The 16,501-nt window shown below is 46.2% G+C and overlaps 1 protein-coding gene across 2 annotated transcripts in view; it reads right to left on the bottom strand.

Moving 5' to 3' along the window:
- ZNRF3 (zinc and ring finger 3) overlaps nt 1–16,501 on the bottom strand; it is a 158,694-nt gene that overhangs the window by 108,742 nt on the left and 33,451 nt on the right. The window contains exon 2 of one of the 2 annotated variants that reach the window (XM_047828370.1): nt 4,590–4,762. The exons of the other annotated variant lie outside the window; for it this stretch is intronic. The gene's annotated coding sequence lies outside the window, so the exon portion shown is untranslated. The remainder of the gene's footprint in view (nt 1–4,589; nt 4,763–16,501) is intronic. 2 annotated transcript variants of the gene reach the window in all.

The following is a 16,501-nucleotide window of genomic DNA, read 5'->3' on the forward strand; positions in this document are numbered from 1 at the left end:
TTATTTGTTTAAATGCATGTCTCCCCATCCCCTTCACCCTCATATTCTAGCACCGGTGTGGCACCTAGGAAAGCTGAACAAACGAGCCATGTTCACAACACTAAGCTGAGTGTCTCACGGCACCCAAAACTCCAGACAGCCTGCTTCAGCTAGAAAGTCATCAAAGGGTTTTGCTCGCTTAACCTCCCTGACCCTCAGTTTCCTCATCTGTTAATAGGGATAATAAGGATACCCATTTCATAAGGTTGTGTTGTTTTGATAACTGTGTCAGATAATATGTGCTAAGTGCATGGCAGTGCCTGAAACATGCTAAGGTACTCCACAAAGGCGGGCAAATAATCTCTAACCTCAAACATAAGATAAAAGGGAGGCATGCCAGACTTCACCTATAATCTACTAGACTTAAAATCTGGAAACTGATAAGATATTATTAAATTTCAAAAGGGTAACATGTGTGCTATCCATTAAAACACAGTGTGGCAGATCTAGAAACACTGATACAGAAAAACTTCCAAGACAGTTTTAAATGAAAAAAAAAAAAAAAAAAAAAAAGCATGTCCCAGAATAAGGTGCGTGTGTGTGTGTGTGTGTGTGTGTGTGTAATTATATGCATACAAGTGTCCAGAAAAATACTCTGACATACACAAGGAGTGGGACAGGAGGGGAAGAGGTCTTTTACTTCTGTCACTGTGCAGTTCTGATATTTGAGTAATAATAGTATATAGTTTTGTTTGTAGTAATGTACCAGTGTTGGTTCCTGAGTTGTGACAAATGTACCTTAATAAGGTAAGATATTAACAATAAGAGAAAGTGGGGCACCCGGGTGGTTCAATCAATTGAGTGTCAGACTCTTGTTTTTGGCTCAGGTCATGATCTCATGGTTCCTGACTTTCAGCCTTGAGTTGGGCTCCATGCTGTCAGCACGGAGCCTGCTTGAGATTTTCTCTCTCTCTCTTTCTCTCTCTACCTCTCCTTTCCCTTCCCTTCCTCTGCTTATACTCACCCTCTCCCTAAAAATAAACAAATAAACTTTAAAGAGAGAACAATAAGAGAAAATGGGAGCAGATATTCAGGAACTTTCTATTCTACCATTGGACCTTGTCTATAAATCTAAAACTGTTCTAAAATGAAAAGGTTATTTTTAAAATTTTTTTATTTTTGAGAGAGAGAGAGTGTGAGCAGGGAAGGAGCAGAGAGAGGGGGACAGAGGATCCAAAGCGGGCTCCGAGCAGACAGCAGAGAGCCCAATGCGGGGCTCGAACACACAAACCACTGAGATCATGACCTGAGCCGAAAACAAATACTTAACCGACTGAGCCACCCAGGCGCCCCTAAAAAGCTTATTTTTTTTAAAGCAATGTATAGCCCAGACCTATCTTTGCTTTTAAGAAATACATCCAGGGGCGCCTGGGTGGCGCAGTCGGTTAAGCGTCCGACTTCAGCCAGGTCACGATCTCGCGGTCCGTGAGTTCGAGCCCCGCGTCAGGCTCTGGGCTGATGGCTCAGAGCCTGGAGCCTGTTTCCGATTCTGTGTCTCCCTCTCTCTCTACCCCTCCCCCGTTCATGCTCTGTCTCTCTCTGTCTCAAAAATAAATAAAACGTTGAAAAAGAAAAAAAAAATTAAAAAAAAAAAAGAAATACATCCATATAGGGGCGCCTGGGTGCCTCAGTCCGTTGAGTGTCTGACTTCGGCCCAGGTCATGATCCTGCGCTCTGTGGGTTCAAGTCCCGCGTTGGGCTCTGTGCTGACAGGCTCAGAGCCTGGAGCCTGCTTCAGATTCTGTGTGTGTGTGTCTCTCTCTCTGCCCCTCCCCACCCTATCTCCCAAAAACAAATAAACGTTAAAAAAAAATTATTTAAAGAAATACATCCATATACAGAATTATATACTCATTACACGCTAGAGAGTTAACAGCGGTTCCAACTGGTAAGACTGAAGATGATGTTCATTTCCTTGTACCTTTCTAGATCAGTGGTTCTCAAAGGGTGGTTACCAGATCAGCAGCAGCAGCAGCATCTGGGAACTTGCTGGAAATGCAAATTCTCAGGCCCCACCCCAGAGCTTCTGAATGAGACACTCAAGAGGTGGGGCCAGATGCTGCTACTGTTCTAGGTCACAGAAACTGGTTTTGTAACAGGTGTCACTTTTACAGTCAAAAGAACAATGAAACTTGGAATGGGGGGTCAGTGTGCTGGTGGATGAGTAGGATTTTAAGACCAGACACATGCCCTCATGTGGGACGTGCACCAGGATCAGGCACAGGCCAATCCCAACTCAAGCTGACCTGTGCTGTCTGTCCCCTGTCTCCCCAAGCCAGCTTCCTTGGGGGCGTCTGGGACTCTGGGATACCTTCAGCAACAAATCTTAGACAAACGAGCCCAACACGGAGGGTTTCCTTTAAAAAAAAAAAAAAAAAAAAAAGGCATTTTATTGGAAGGGAAAACTTTGTTGGCAGTAGTTTATCATCTTCATCTTCAAATTTATGGCCTCCAGTCTCAATTTTACATTAATAGCACCAGCCAGGGCATGACAACTAATAGTTTTAAGAGGTAGAGACTCATTTTCATCGTTTAAAAAAAAAAAAAAAAAAAAAGCCTAAACCTGTATGTAGTAGCAGCTCAGATGAACAAGGTGCCATGCTGGGTTATAAGCCCTGCCTTTGGAATGGCCCCCCTCACATCCTTCTTTGATCCTCTCCCCCGATCCAACAGTATTTATAATCCCCAGCTGGCTCCCTCCCCTCCAAGTGCAGGACATGGACCTCGTGCAGAAGGCCAGCGAAGTCTGTATCTCAGCTCTACTTTCAGAAGCACTCAAAGGGCTGCCTGTCTGCTAAGCTCTAGGAACACCACAGTAAAGAACAGCACAGAGATATGAGTTATCTTAAAAATTACTACCTCCTGGAGCCAACGGAAGGAGGGGTGGGAGAGGAGCGACATTAAACCAATTAGAAGTAAGACGCCCACGACCAAGTGGCTACTCAGGGCACATTCCCGGGCTGAGGGAGGGGGGCCACATTCACAGGTGCCCAGCCTGCCATTCTGCGAGGGCAGCCAGTGAGTGGACTTCAGTATCCCAAGAGAGGTGCCAAGGTTTGAGGGCCTGCCGCTGACATACCCCGGGGGGGGGGGGTAGGGGACAGTGCATCATTAAGGCGGAGACTGCAGAGGTGTAGCACAACAGGCACAACAGCCACAGAACCCAGGAGGTACTGTGGGACACAAGACATTGACCTGGCCAGAAAGGCACTGGGGGTCTGGGTCTGAGTCATGGCTTAGTCAGGTCAGGACTTGCAGCCAGAGGACAAGGAGAATGAAACTGCTGTGCAGACAGGAGACGGTTCTCCCAGATCAGGGACCTGTGGCTCAAAGGCACGCATGTGAGTTTGGGTGCAGTGGTGGGCGGGGACTGGCAATAAAGGCTCCATGGTAAATGAAAACAGTGCTTCGGAATGACTGATGCACAGACACCTATGCTGAACAGAACAGAGTCTGGCTTCCTAAATGACCTCGACTGTGCCTTTAGGCTGCCCCCATGAACTCCCCTCATACTGAGGGGTTCAGTGCACAGGAATGGTGAAGGACAGTAAGTATAAGCAGTGCTTCTTTTTTTTTTTTTTTAATTTTTTTTTTCAACGTTTATTTATTTTTGGGACAGAGAGAGACAGAGCATGAACGGGGGAGGGGCAGAGAGAGAGGGAGACACAGAATCGGAAACAGGCTCCAGGCTCTGAGCCATCAGCCCAGAGCCCGACGCGGGGCTCAAACTCACGGACCGCGAGATCGTGACCTGGCTGAAGTCGGACGCTTAACCGACTGCGCCACCCAGGCGCCCCAAGCAGTGCTTCTTTTTAATGTTCATTTATTTTTTGAGAGAGAGACAGAGAGCACGAGCGGGGGAGGGGCAGAGAGAGAGGGAGACGCAGAATCTGAAGAGGCTCCAGGCTCTGAGCTGTCAGCACAGAGCCCGACATGGGGCTTGAACTCATGAAACTGTGAGATCGTGACCTGAGCGGAAGTTGGAGGCTTAACCGACTAAGCCACCCAGGCGCCCCTAAGCAGTGCTTCTTGAAGCAAAAAGATCAAAGGGTCCCTTCCCTCCAACCCCTTGGTGAGGTGGCTGGGAATTCAGGTGGGGTAGCCTCTTTGGAGACCCTAAGAGAATACTTTGCGGCTGGTGGAAGTAACCCTGGATCAAGTTTAGGAAAATGGATTCCATCGCCAAGTCATAGTGGTGGAACTGTAGAAAATAATTTGCTACAGCCACTGAAGATTGGAATCGGGCAAACCTTGGAGGAGATGGGAAGAAACAGCAGGTTGACCTGGGGCACCCCTGTGTCAGGGGTGTTGGTGTGGGCACCTCACACCCACACTGGGGTTCAATGGGGGACAGGTCAGCCTCCAAGGGTATGAAGACAGAAGTCTTGACCTCAAACAGTGGGGCCTGGTGAGTACACTCAAGTGAAGAACTCAGAATGAACAGAGATGAACCAAGGACATGGGCAGAGCACCCAAAACCCAAAGCCACAGAAAAGCAAAGCTAGGTTGAAGCAGGGTGACTGGAAACGAACATGACAGGGCTTTATTACGTGGGATGCCGCAGAGGTGAGCTGACTCTGTGTGGCCAGAAGAGATCACGTGACTGGGGCTCTCACAGTGGCACGTCTGGGGACAAAGGACAGACACACAGGCAAGGTCTGTATGCTCATGTCCGAGGTTGAAGGCACTGAGAGATTCAGCATTCTTCCATTCTAGAAGAACCCTACAAGGAGAAAAACACAGGAAGACTCAAGAATCATGACAGCCATATCCAGAAAGTGGGGCAAGGCCTGAAGTTTATACAAGACCTCAAAGCCAGGGGCTTAAGATAAACACCACTCCCCCACAAACGTCTGATCACACACAGGAGTGTGTCCTGTTTGACCTCATCTGGATCATAAGCCACAAGGAGGTTTGGCTACAGTGCTCCTAGTGTACCGTGCTACATTCAGAGAAGCCTCGGGTCAGCAAGTGTAGGAACAGGGTGCACAGATAAATGCGCAGAAAAGAAAAAACAGACCTCCAGCTGGTCACAGCAGTCTGCGGGAAGAAGGAGAGGGCGGGAGGACTTCTTTTTAATTTGTATACTTTTTCACTGGTCACACTCTAATGTGTAGGTCTTCTTGCATTATAGCAGTAATTCCTTGAAACAATTTTTTCAAACAAAATTTTAAGGCCAAAAGCACAGAATGGGTGAGTGATGGCTATCAATGAATGGCTTTTGATGCCAAGTCTCAATGCATCTCATCAGCTCTTTTTCCAAAGGGTATTTGAGAGTAAGTAAGAGGCAGAGAGAAATGGCCACTCCAAAGCACTCTATATAGAAACAGGCTAAAATTTTATGGGGCCCTCTAGGCTGAGAAGCTATTAGACGCCACAGCTCCCAAGCAGCTAGGTAGCAAAGAAAGCACTCCAGAGGAGCTATTCAAGAGCCTCCAAGATCTTCCCATTTGTAAGTTTGAAAGTACTTTTGTTCTCCTCTGGGTTTAAGTTTCTGGGTCACCCAGCCTTTTGTTAATAACCAAATGAACACATCTGCAGTAGAGCAATACCCTCCTTATTAGTCCCCCCAAATATGAGTGACCTGGAGAGCATTAATACCTCTGCTTTCTTAAGCAGAAAGCACTCGACTGTGTTTAATTACACCTCGCCATCCCTCCGTCTCCACAAAGCAACTTTAATGAGTATCCCAAATAGGAGAAGAGGTACCATTCATTGTCACACAATAAAATAATTACTACTGCTCTCTCCCCCAATCCAGGTAAGTGTGCGTGTGTGCATGTGTGTGTGTGTGTGTGTGTGTGTTGAGGGGGTGGGGAGTGTTGACAGGAGGTTACCAAATGTTAAGACAAACTCTATGTGCCCACAAGGCCAGTGTTTCTTTGGACATAATCAAGATCTTTCTTTGTTGAGGCCTAATGTCTATTCTCATCCCGTTCCAGCATCTCCTCAGAGGAAAAACAAAGCTCGACTGCCAGAAAATGTTCCAAGTAATTGTGGATAACAGACAACAGCAGAGGAAGCCCTCTGGTTAATATTCAAACATGGTAGGGGTAACATTAACTCCTTTACAGTTATGATGCCCACCAGATGACTTGGACATTTGCTCAGTGGGCCCATAGCTCATCAGGAACACTGACTGCCTCATTCAGGTTCAGGAATGCTATTTTTAAAAAATCAGAATAAAACCAAAAACTCCTTTTACTTATCGTACTGCTCAAACTTGAATTGATTCATTTTTGAACTATAATGTACAACTCCCCAGTTTTTATAAGTAGATTCCAATGATTTCTACTGAAATGAAGGAGAAGAACGGGAAGATCAGGATAGAATTAGGGTGTAACTGAGAAGAATGCATTTATGTAGGGGGTTGGATAATATTACAGCTTTGCTGTGAGAGGGAAGTCTATATTCTAACATGTCAGATGTACTTTGGAAGACTTAGCGACTATTATAGGTGGAACACACACCCACAACACTTCATTCAAATAAACCTCGGCAATCTTTGCTTCCATATAATTAAAAGTCTTGCTCTCTTTCTTTAAGGCAGAGGGAGGGACAGGAAGGGGGTTGGGGAAGAGGGGAGCCAAGGGACAGTACATCTCAGAGAGGACGCATATTGAGGATTTACTGCAGGTAAAAAGAGGGCTGGAGAGCTACTGAGGAGCAGACATTCAGTGACTTTCTTCCGCGAGGATTCCTTAGGGGAACCAATCACAGCCAGGAACACCCAAGAGAAGGATTCAAGGAAATATAGGTTGGCCCTGCCCAGGCTTTAGGGGTTCCAATTGCGACAGCCCCCTTCTCTGCTCCGTCCTGCCTCTCAGCTGGAGTTCTGCAGGGCAGGGTAGCCTGGAGACAGATTACAAGTATGCTCACGCAACGACCTGGTGTCACTAAGTGGCTACTACACTCTCACCCGGCCTGAGACTGTGCATGCCAACAGGGACCAGGTCATCTGCAACGCAGATATTCTGCATTCACTCCAAAGATAGCAGGAGGCAGGAAAAGCCAGGTCTCGGACATTCGTGCGGATCACTGATCAAAGAAGCAACTGGCTGCATTCTTACTCAACAATGTGAAGTGTGTGTGCGTGCGTGTGTGTGCGTGTGTGTGTACATTTAATTCAAACCAGGAGAGACCACTGAGATGCAGGTTTCATTTACAGGTGAGGAAACCAAGCCCAAGAGAGGGGCCAGGCCCCTCCCCACAGATCTCCTGGTCTCTATGCTTTCATCCTTGATTTCAAGTAGGCTTTAAGTGATGAGCACAGGCGTGGCTGAACAGTCTCTGGGCTTGAACGGGGTCAGGTTATCATCTGAGCTGCAGCTATGGGTACCACACACCACACCTGTCCCTTTCAAAGCCTTTGTTCCAAGTTGCCCCGTGCCTGGCCAACAACCTGCACTATCCTTACACTAGTTCTCCCAGGCTGCCTACAGTGATGTATCACCAAGCTCAGTGTGTTCCCATCACAACAGGAACTTCACCTGTATTTTGCCACATGACCAAAGTTCAGCTGTTCCTCAACCACACACATTCTCTTTCCATGTCTAGCTCTGTAGAACTGGGCAGGAAGAGCCCCCCTGATTCCAGAATAACAATGTGCTGGGAGCTGTTTTCCCCATGGTGTGGGCTCCATGAGAGCAGGGATTTTTGTTTTTTCCACCGTGGTATCCCTAGTACCTAATATAGTGCTGGGCACGGATGGATGGACGGACGGACAGACGGACGGATGGACGGATGGAGTTCCCTAACAAAACAGTGGTGACCTCCTTGTTTCCCTCTTGTCAATTCCCACATCAAAAACTAACGCTGGCCTAAGAGCAGAATTCATGCAGTACTCCCAGGGTTTCCCCGATGCAAACTGCTACACTATTTCCCTCCTCTTGGGGTTCCACAAGGACTCACAAAGTAACATCTTCATCTACTGGACCAATTCTGGCTTCCTTTGGCAGGACCAGGAACAAGGGGAAAAGCAACTAGATCAGCTCCGTTGTATGTAGACCCAGCTTACTAAATCACGACAGTCCGTGACAAAAAGGCCTTCGAGGTATGAACATCAGTGCAGGATGTATCTAACCATTCAATGGTATGAGACCCTGGCAGACAGCTCCAACATTGGTCACCCTTCTGATGAAAGAATGAAAGGGGCATCCTGGCAAAAATAAATAAACTGCCTTACTTCCCAGAAGACACTACAATGAGGTGAGGCACTGCAATGATTGCTTCTTTTCCTCCAGGGGGTTGCAACCCACCAATCACTTACTCTGCAGACACGTCAGAGCAGGGGTAAAGGCACTGTGGCTGAGAACCCCAGCTGCCTCTTACACTTCAGCCAAGCCCCTGGTTCTCCCACCCTCCTGCCTGGCCTGCTGTCTGGGTTCATCACCAAGAAGCTAGTAATCTCCACTCAAGCGAGACCCATGCCAAAGACCCAGTCATGCCATATGCCTTCCCCAACAGCATGGCAGAACCCCAAAACTGTTTCCACAGGAATGGGTATGAACTTGTACTAAGCAAAGGCTCCTCCATTTCCTGATCTGACCGAAAGCTTTCACGGTGAGATTCAAGTGCTCAATGATCAAAGAGCAAGAGACAGCCAACACATCCTTAGAACAGCAGATCCGTTCTCGGGCTCAGCCAGAGCTGGCTCATGAATAACATACCAGTGTCCCATGGAACATTTACATAGTCATGTCCTGTTATGTGACTGGTGTATGACCTTCAGGATAACCTGCCCTGTAGTTAAGAGAGGCACTACTATCGTTTTCCACTTGACAAATCAGCCACCCGAGGTTTGGGGCCACTAAAGAGTTTGCCCCCAGATCTTCCAACTCCTAAAACGGCACACACTTAGAGAGCGTACCACCTTCATCCGGGAGCCTCTGCACACACTTCAGAATAAAGTAGGGGCTATTCACAGACCTGCCCATTAACCACTAACTCGTGCCTGCTTTCACTGCAGACTCCTGGCCAGGAAACCCCTCTCTGGGACCTCCGCACAGCACTGCTCCTACTAGCTAAATTGTATGTGTTTCTAGATCTGTTTATGCCAACTCTATCTGCTCTAAGCCTGTGACGGAACTAAATCTTGAACGACGCAAAAAACAGTTTTATCCCAGGAAAACTAAGTCAAACACTTGAGAAAGAAAGAGTGAAAGGAGGCAAATACGTTAAAAAGTGGCTGAGAACTAAGCGCAACTTTTGAAGACGAGATGGAAAAAAAAAAAAATTCTAGAACTCCCCTGATAGCTTTACAAGTGTACGTTTTCACATCACTTAAAAAGAAAAGCTGTAAATTTTAAGTGACAGACCAAGGGTACAGCTAAAGTAAGACTCTAAGGAACACAAATGAGCGGTCCCATTCACAAAAGCTTGGGCTTGAGTGTCCACTTACAGGCTATAATTAAAACATAATTTTAAACTATCTCTCGTTTCTAATCATTCCCTGCTTCAACTTAACTGACCTTTTTCAATTACCCAACTGCCTACAGGTCCCAACAGTATCAGATGACAAGGCTCCCACTAGAGTGTGAAAATCATGAAAGGCGCACACACTCAGTTGTCATCTGCCAATTGATTTCAATCCCTTGGCCAGTAACACCTAGAAATTTCTGAGTTCTCAAACTGGGACATGGCTTGCGATAATTGAATCCTCATTATAACAGAAAACACCCCTCCACCGAAATTCATCAATAGCACAATCAACCTCCATAATTAACCCTAAAGAGTTTCTAGAGCAGTGGTCCTTAACTAAGGACAATTTTGGGCTTCCCCCACCTCATTCAACCAGGGAACATTTGGCAATGTCCAGAGACACTCCTCATTGTCATAACCGGGAAAGAAGTTTGCTACTGGCATCTAGTGGGTAGGGGCCAAGGATGCTGTTTTACATCCCCCAAAGCACAAGACAGCCCCCTCAGCAAAGAATTATCTAGCTGCAAATGTCAATAGTGCCAAGACAGAGACACCACCCAGGAAAAAGGAGACCCAAGACCTATAGACACTGTTCTATCATCAAAAAAATCGGCCTTTGAACACACAAAAGGAATAGCTGATTTCTTCCCTTCTTGATTCAAGCATTACTCAAAGGCCACTGGATTCCTGGTATTCTTAAAACTCCAAATCTCTCAGCAAAAATTTTCAAAGACCACAGTTTTTGCTTATGTGGTGAAACAGCACAATGGTCTTGGTCAGTTTTGTTTCTTTTTTTTTCTTTTAGATTCCATGGTACCTCCAATTACCTCATGGATGGTTATAAAAATGAACTTAAAAAATCTGCCCAAAGCTTCATTTTTTTTTTATTTTAAAAAAAAAAAATTTTTTTTTTAACGTTTATTTATTTTTGAGACAGAGAGAGACAGAGCATGAACGGGGGAGGGTCAGAGAGAGGGAGACACAGAATCTGAAACAGGCTCCAGGTTCTGAGCTGTCAGCACAGAGCCCGATGCGGGGCCCGAACTCACGAACCGCAAGATCATGACCTGAGCCGAAGTCGGACGCTTAACCAACTGAGCCACCCAGGCGCCCCCAAAGCTTCATTTTTAAAGAACATCAGAAGAGATAGAAAAGTGACACTGGTTTGATTTGTTGTGGGGGGAGGATTGTGGGAGACGCCTTTCCTTTTATTTTGCTTCTGGTTAAGCATCACACAATGTGTATATACACAACATTAACTACTACTTTGTTTATTTTTGAGAGCGAGAGACAGAGTGGGAGAAGGAAAGAGAGGGGCAGAGGGGGAGAGGGGGACAGAGAGGGAGGGAGGGAGGGAGGGGGAGGGAGGGAGAGAGAGACAGACAGACAGACAGACAGAGAGAGAGAGAGAGAGAATGAATCCCAAGCAAGTTCCACACCCAGTGCGGAGCCTGATGTGAGGCTTGATCTCACAACCGTGAGTTCATGACCTGAGCTGAAATCAAGAGTCAGATGCTTAACCGACTGAGCCACCCAGGTGCCCCACAACATAACCACTTTAAAAAATAAGTACTATGGAAGAATCTTGAATAGATCCTGGATTTTTAAAAGCTAGCTATAAAAGACATTTCTGAAATAATTAAAATATGAAATTTAAATGTGTCAATTTCATAGGTATGATGATAGTACAGTAGTCTGGAGCATGTTCTTAGTCTTAGTGGATGTATGCTGGTGTATTGAGGAATAAAATGCCATGATACTGGCAACTTTAAAACTGTCAGCCAAGACAGAGATATACACACAACACACACACACACACACACACACACACACACACAGACATGATGTGTGAGAAAGTACAAATTGAGCAATTGTTAACATATTGCCATACACTGACCTATTCATTCAGCTTTTCTATGGGCTTAAAAACCTCAAAATGAAAGAGTTGCAGAAACAAAATACAGACCAAGATAAGGGAGTAGGGAGGCACCAATCAACTTACAATTGTTACTTGGTCATGAAGCCAGACTATAAAAAAAAAAAAAAAAAGTCTCTAAACAGAATCAAATTGGAGATGATGGTGTTAGCTTCATTGTTAAAAGGCTATGTAACTGCCTTCTACAGCCATAGCAAAATAGAACAGATAGGACAACAGTGTAAAAGGCACAGTCAGCAGGACCACTACACAAATCACATCACAGACCTCTTGGCACCCTGGAGGCCATGGGAGCACTGCAAAGATAACGTCATTCTTCCAAAAACACACGCGCACACGCACGCGCACACACACACACACACACACACACACACACACACACACACACTGAAACCTATCTGAACCCAAACCCTTTAAGCAGGGAAGCCACAGGCTGGAACTAAAATATGACCGCCACCTGAGGAAGGAAGAGCTTACCCACTCTTTGAAGAGAAAGAATCGGGTAAGAATCAGGCAAACTTGGCGTGCCTGGGTGGCTCAGCTGGTTAGTGTCCGACTCGATTTTGGCTCAGGTCATGATCTCACCGTCATGAGACAGAGCCCGTATCAGGCACCATGCTGACAGTGCAGACCTTGCCAGGGATTCTGTCTCTCTCTCTCTCTCTCTCTGCCCCTTGACCACTCTCATTCACACGCTCTCTCTCTCCCTCTCTCTCAAAATAAATAAATAAACTTAAGAGAGAGAGAGAGAAGGCAGGGAAGCTTGTAGGCCTTGTCCATTTTCTGTTTACAACAATGAAGAAAGTGCTTCTACTCTAAAAAGACTTTACACACGGGGCACCTGCCTTGCTCAGTAGGTAGAGCATGCGACTCTTATCTCAGGTTGTGAGTTCAAGCCCCACATTGGGCATAAAGCTTACATGCTTACATACGTACATATGTAGAAATTTAAAAAGAAAAAGACTTTACACGTACAAGCACATGAACTTATGGAGGGGATACAAAGCAAAGCAAAGCAAAAGAAGAGTCTGTTGGAAGCCAGTCTAAGTGCAACAATTTGTGGTTCATCTCAACTTCACAAAACCTATTTGTTTTATATATACACATAGGGTCAAAATATTCTAGGCTTCTGAGATCCTTTGAGCAGATGTGCCAGTGAGAGCTAAAGGCTGTCTATGAAAGGGTCAGAGGGTAAGCTGACTTTGCCAATTCCAGTGAAATCTCCCCCCAGATCACAAGTTCATACAGATATTTCAACAACTAGAACTTGTTTCGTTCAATTGGGGGGAAAAAAAAACCCAAAACACAACACTGTTCAAAGTAGAGATTTCCAAACCAGTTTGTTTAAAAAACACCAGAAGTTCCACTTAGCTGGCTACCTGCATACCCTACCATAGCCCCCTGACTGTACAAAAGCCTACGGCCTCTGAAGAAAATGGGCCCATGTTCCCTGTGGCCAGAAGGTCACGCTGTCAGATGGCAAAGGAGGGACAAGATGAAGGAAAGGCAACCGGCTCAGCTCCAGGAAATATGAAGGAGGAAGTCATTCAAACACAATGGGGTCTCTAAAGCAAACTCCATGCCCCAGGTGAGTTCTCCCTGAGAGCCTGGCTAAAGAAGCCAAGATCCCAGGGGCTGTTCCCAACTGAGAGAGAGAGCTCACGAGGGAGCCCGTGAGCGAGCTGCATCTAAAAGTGATAGAAAGAGAATAAAAAGGGGATCTCTAAAAACTCTATCACACCCGTTAAAACATCTTGAGCACCTACCATGTGTGGGATATACATGTGCTCGGCTTTCAAGTATTAAAGACACATCAACCACCTGCATGGATGGATATGTGACCCAGCAAGTACAGTAAAATATTAATGGTAGAATATAGGTGTTCACTGTAAAATCCTTTCACTTTTCCTGTATGTCTGAAATTTTTCTTAATAAAATACGGGCACAGGGCACTTGGGTAGCTCAGTCAGTTAAATGTCAGTTACATGACCTTGGTTCAGGTCACGATCTCACGGTTCATGAGAGCCCCACAACATCTGGCTCTGTGCTGACAACATGGGGCCTGCTTGGGATTCTCTTTCCCTCTCTCTGCCACTCCCCTGCTCTTGCAAGCATGCTCTCTCTCTCTCCCTCTAAATAAATAAATATACTTTAAAATAAACAAATAAGGGGTGCCTGGGTGGCTCAGTTGGTTAAGCGGTCCAACTCTTGATTTAGGCTCAGGTCATGACCTCACTCTTGGATTGAGCCCCACAGTGGGGTCTGCACTGACATCGCAGAACCCGATTGGAATTCTCTCCCTCCCTCTCTCTCTGCCCCTCCCCCACTTGTTCTTTCTCTCAAAATAAACAAACTTTAAAATAAAAATAAAATATGGGCAAAAGTGTTTTGTAGATGAGGAAAATCAAATATGTAATTTTTTTTAAATGGGGGAAAACGAGGCACCTAAGTGGCTCAGTCAGTTAAGCATCCAACTTCAGCTCAGGTCATGATCTCACAGTCCATGAGTTCAAGCCCACGAGTTCAAGTCCAAGTTCAAGTTCAAGTCCATGAGTTCAAGTTGGGCTCTGTGCTGACAGCTCAGAGCCTGGAGCCTGCTTCGGATTCTGTGTCTCGCTCTATGCCCCTCCCCCACTCACGCTTTGCCTCTCTCTCTCTCTCTCTCTCTCTCTCTCTCTCAAAAATAAATAAACATTAAAAATTTTTTTAAAAAGGGAGAAAAGAAAATCACCCAGCCTTCCCCTCAAGGAGCTTGCAGGCAATTCACCATGCATGGACAGAGGCATCAGGAGGCCAGGTCACACAGTTTAGAATGACACCAGGTTTTTAGCTTGAGTAACAGACAAGAACTCAAGAGAAACAGATTTGGGAGAAAAAAAAGAAAAAACTTGTTTTACATATGTTGGGTTTGGTTGGGATGGCTGTAAGATGCCAAGATAAACTGCAGTTACAGTGACTTAGTCTGGTAAGTGCCTCAGACCCCACTGACCCTGAACTCTGGTGTGGGGCTAACAAGCTGGCTCATGGAGGGCTGCTTTGCCTGTAGATGTCTGTAGTTCTTACCAAGCAAGAAAATGGAATATGGCTCTGATTTTACTCATGGAGGTATATATGGCACAGGGTTTCACTAATGTGTATACAGAACAACTCCTAAAGGCAGGGGCAGCAGCTTAACTTGGCTGATCTTCTGGATGTTCCCATTTGTCTGTGATGTTTTTTCCAAGTAATCTCTACACCCATTGTGGGGATTTGAACTAACAACCTCGAGATCAAGAGTCACCTGCTCTATCCCAAGCCAGCCAGTTTTTTTTTTTTATTTTAAAGTTTTTTTTTTTCAACGTTTTTATTTATTTTTGGGACAGAGAGAGACAGAGCATGAACGGGGGAGGGGCAGAGAGAGAGGGAGACACAGAATCGGGAACAGGCTCCAGGCTCTGAGCCATCAGCCCAGAGCCTGACGCGGGGCTCGAACTCACAGACCGTGAGATCGTGACCTGGCTGAAGTCGGACGCTTAACCGACTGCGCCACCCAGGCGCCCCATGTCTGTGATTTTTATAAAAGCTGCAAGAATCTTCAAGCTAGGGGTAGCATTCAGCTCTATCCTTGGGGAGCCCCCTCCCCTGCCCCAGTGTGATGGCCCTACTCCCCAGCCTCAGGCAAGCCTCTCACGCCCAATGGGGAAGGGACAGTTGATATTCCTTTCTAGAGTCACAGAATGACAAAGGCAGCGCACAGACTCCTTGCCTACTTTTTGGTTTGTCTCCTCACCTGGTTCACCCCCTCACCTGCGTCACCCAGGTGTGCTCCAAAGCCTGACTGCCCGCCAGAGGACGCTGCTTTCAAAATCCTCAACAAACCCACCACCCTAAGAAAATCAGCTGCTCTTAACTGAAGCAGTTCGTCTTTCACGGAAAACTCTGCAAGGCCATCTAGGAAAACACTAGCCACTGGCAGCATTCCTGCCCTACCCGGACCCATCAGCCCAGAGTAGAACCCTCCAGATGCCGCGTGCCCTCGGCGGAGCACGCTTCACCTCTCTAAACAAACAGGGGTGTCTTTGTTTAAATTAAAAAAAAAAAAAAAAAAAAAAAAAGAACCTGTCTCACAAGCTACGATTACATCAGCAGAGTGCTCTCATTCCCTGCATCAATCCGGGCGGCTCCGGAGGCTTTGAAGCGCCGAGTGCGCGGCGCCCTTTGATCCTGCGGTTCCCGCCTGGGGCAAAGCCGAAACCAGCGCGGCGCCCACGCGGGGATCCACCATCCACGACTGGATCGCCCGGCCGGAGCCCATTCGGTCGCCCACCAGCTCCAGCTCCCTTTGGAGGGGACACCACCAACTTAACATTAACCGCTGTGGAAATAGCCTTGAAATTACATTTTGAAAATGAATCTCTTAAAGATACTGAAATATTCACAGGAAAAAATGATATGGGTGCTTCTGCTTCAAAATAACACGGTGGGGGTAGGGTGCAAATGAAACAAGACCGGCCGGCAGGTTGACAACTTTTAAAGTGAGTTGGGATGAGCACTGGGTGTTGTATGGAAACCAATGTGCCAATACATTTCATATTAAAAAAATAAAATAAAAATAAAGTAAGTGATGGAGACCGGGGGACAGTGACTACAGGGGTACAGTGTGGACGTGGTTCTGTCTACTTGTGAACACATGTAACATTTTCTGTAAGAACTTGAAACTAACCCTTTGCTATTTTTAAAGGTTATTCTTCATAGATTTTTCATTTAGGAAGGAAAAAAAGCAGTTTGGCACTGGATGGGATGAAGGTAGGTCACATTCACTTTCCTACTGTGCCCCCAAGGCAGTCACTGGAGCTACCAGGACAGCATGTGGCCCACAGAGCCATCTTCTCAGTGCAATCCCTGCGAGGCCAGGGGCATCAAGTGTTAGCCCCATCAGGGGCTCTTCACCTGTTTCAGGACCTCAGACCCCGTTAACAGATAGATAAATATTATAGAGTCCATCTCTCCAGAAAAATAAACACAGCAGAACCTGGAGGAAATAGCAAACCCACCCTCAAAATCTGTTACTCTCAGAAATCAAATTAGAAATGGCTGCTAGGGTAAGCATTCCAGGTTGTTCCATTT

The sequence above is a fragment of the Prionailurus viverrinus genome, chromosome D3, assembly GCF_022837055.1.
Source record: "Prionailurus viverrinus isolate Anna chromosome D3, UM_Priviv_1.0, whole genome shotgun sequence".
NCBI lineage: Eukaryota > Metazoa > Chordata > Mammalia > Carnivora > Felidae > Prionailurus > Prionailurus viverrinus.